We start from the raw sequence: 3,551 nt of genomic DNA on the forward strand, positions 1-3,551 counted from the left end.
CTCTGTGTGTGTGTGTGATGGGCTGTCTGCTGGTGCGCGTCCACGAGCGCGAGTGCGCAGTCGTGTTACTATGGCATTGTGGGAATGGACGTGACGTCAGAGGGCCAAAACCAAACAGTTGTTCCCCCTGTTACAACTCAGTCGAGGATCGCCTGCTACTGTACAGTACAGTGAGATTTGGGGATAGATAGATAGATAGATAGATAGATAGATAGATAGATAGATAGATAGATAGATAGATAGATAGATAGATAGATAGATAGATAGATAGATAGATAGATAGATAGATAGATAGATAGATAGATAGATAGATAGATAGATAGATAGATAGATAGGAAAGAGAGTTTATTCTGATTTATTATTTTACTATTATTTAAATTTTTTTATGTCATTTATTTAATTATTATTTTTATTATTGTTATTATTATAATTATTATTGTTTATTATAATTTTAATAATAGTATAATAATTGTTTATTATATTATATGTATTATTTTTATTGTTTTATTATTATTATTATTTTATTATTATTATTATTATTATTATTATTGTTGTTGTTGTTGTTGTTATTATTATTGTTATTATTATAATTATTATTGTTTGTTAAAATTTGAATAATTTTATAATAATTGTTTATTATATTATATCATATTATATGTATTATTGATATTGTTTTATTATTATTATTATTTTATTATTATTATTGTTGTTGTTGTTGTTGTTGTTGTTGTTATTATTGTTATTATTATACTATATGTTTTAATACTATACTACTATTTCCTGTGTTTACTATGTTTTTTAATATACATGTATATTCTTTTTAATGTAAACTTTATAAATGCTTTGGCATTTGTAACATCTGTCATGCCAATAAAGCAATTATTCAATTGAATTGATTAATCAGTTTGTAAAATAAATAAATAAATAAATATAATAAAATAAAATAGAACAGATCAAATAAATTAAACCTAATAAATAAATAAACACATTAGTATAAAGTAAGCAAATAATAGCTTAAATAAATAATCACTTATTTAAAGATTATTAAAATAATATTAAATAAATTATCTGTAGCATGTCGGAGCCAATAGGGTATATGCCGAGCTAGGGTTGTTCCCATACTGATAAACTTCCTGTGACCTGTTATTGTGAGTTTTTTTCCATTTTATATGGTTCCTTTTACAGCATCGATGTTGTAATGTTATTGAAATACATTCAGTTAAACAAACTTTGTCATTCATTTAGTTGCTCAAGCGTAAAACAAGACAAAAAGCCATTTACTCGCAAGCGCCCGTTAAAATCGGCAGGCTAGCGCAGAAGCTCCATTGAATATACTGGAGTAAATTAAAAAAGTGCATATTATAAAGACATGGCGGGGGAAATGTAATGTAATGCAGTGCTTCTTGTACAATCTGAAACCCACTTTATATCAGATATCACTCAGCCAGTGGAGATCGCTGATTTTTAAATAAAACTGACCTTAAACGTGTCAATTGTTGCACTGGCATACAGTTCACCGGAAGCGCTTAACCCAGGTTACTGGCAAATTAAAAGTCCTATTGGCATGACCCGAGTTCGATTCTCAGCTCAGCTCAAGCCGATCCTTCCCCTCTCTCTGCTCCCCATACTTTCCTGTCTGTAAATTACCACAGTTCTGTCATTAAAGGTGAAAACCCCTAAAAAACAATTATAAATAAAATCTGTAGCATAATACAAACATAATTAAATGAGATTTAAATAAATAAAATATTTAAAATATATTAATCAAATTAATTAATAACAAAATGCTATTCAAATAAACTTAAAATACATGTGTAAGTGAATAAATTAGAGCAACAATGAGTAATAAAAGTAACTTCTCTTTACTCAAGGGACTCTATTGATGCGTTTTTAAATGTATGATTGGAGGATGTTGACGTCTGAGAGCCCCTCTTGTAGCCTAGATATTGCTCTGGTGTGTTTGTTCGGCATTTATGATGAAATAATTCCTTAGTTGTGTGTTTTGTAATCTGACAGGCACATTTAATTGTAATTGTACAACTACAGAAACTCAAAAAAGCTCTCTCCAAACAATAAACAAGATGATTACACTAAAGTTTCCCAGCCCCTGTTAAATAAACACATTTTGAAAAGATGCAGAAGCTGCTGATGGGGTGGAAACTTTTGGGTTTATGGTTGTATAAACTAATATATTATAGTTGTCAGTGGTTAGCACTGTGGCCAGCAAGAAGGTCGCTGGTTCGAGCCTCGGCTGGGTCAGTTGCTGTCTCTGTGTGGAGTTTGCATGTTCTCCCCGTGTTGGCGTGGGTTTTCTCTGGGTGCTCCGGTTTCCCTCAGAGTCCAAACACATGCGCTATAGGGGAATTGATGAAATGAATTGGCCATGGTGTATGAGTGTGTGTGTGTGTGTGTGTGTGTGTGTGTGTATGTGTGTGTGCGTGCGTGTGTGTGTGTGTGTGTGTGTGTGTGTGTGTGTGTGTGTGTGTGAATGAGTGTGTATAGGTGTTTCCTTGAACTTTGTTGCAGCTAGAAGGGCATCTGCTGCATAAAAAAACATAAGCTTGAATAAGTTGTCAGTTCATTCCGCTGTGGCGACCCCTGATAAATAAAGGGAATAATCCGAAGGAAAAGGAATGAAAATGCACGCCTACAATACATTTGCACAATTTATAACGATTTACTAACATCCATTTTTCAACGAGTTTACTGATTTAGAATTCAGAATCCTTTATTTACTTCCCACAGGGTTAATCGCGTTTTACCTCTTACGTAATTCCCAAAATAACGGGAGTCAAAGCAAAATCCCGCGAGCTCCCGCGATACCAGCGTGATAGAAGAGATACAGCTGCGGCCGGAAGTTAGCATAATTATTTATATTATTTATTAAATTACACCTTAAGTGTGTTTAATTAACGTCTATCCCTTCTCAAACCCTAAACCCATCAATTATGTTAAGATAAAAACATTAATTATACCGAGTATTAGTCATATTAATTATTAAATTAACCATTCACTTCTATTTTATTAACATCTACCCCTACCCCAAGCCTCACAGCAATGTAAATATATTAATAATTGTTGTACAGTGTCACAAACATTAAATAATAATAATAATAAATAATGAATGTAATTCTTTATTAAACGTAAGTATCCGCAGCTGTATCCCTTCTAGACTTTATCCGAGGGGAGAAGGTGTAAAGATGGCATACAGCTTCGGATACTTACGTCAATGTAGCATAATTTTTATGACACTATATAGCAATAATTAATATTTTACATTACTTTGCAAGATAGCTTTAGTGTTGATGTAGAGGTAGACGTTAATAAAACTAAATTTAATTGGTAATTTAATAATTAATATAAATAATACTCAATATAATTACTGTTTTACGTTACCATTATATTTAGGATTAGGATTGAGGTAAGGGTAGATGCTAATAAAATACAATTAATGTGTGATTTAATAAATAATAGCCTATATTCTCGTAATCTTTCGGTCGCAGCTGTATCCCTTCTAGACTTTACCCGAGGAAGGGGGAGGCGCGTTACCC

The sequence above is a fragment of the Danio rerio genome, chromosome 18 (genome assembly GCF_052040795.2).
Source record: "Danio rerio strain M-AB ecotype USA chromosome 18, GRCz13ab, whole genome shotgun sequence".
Lineage (NCBI taxonomy): Eukaryota > Metazoa > Chordata > Actinopteri > Cypriniformes > Danionidae > Danio > Danio rerio.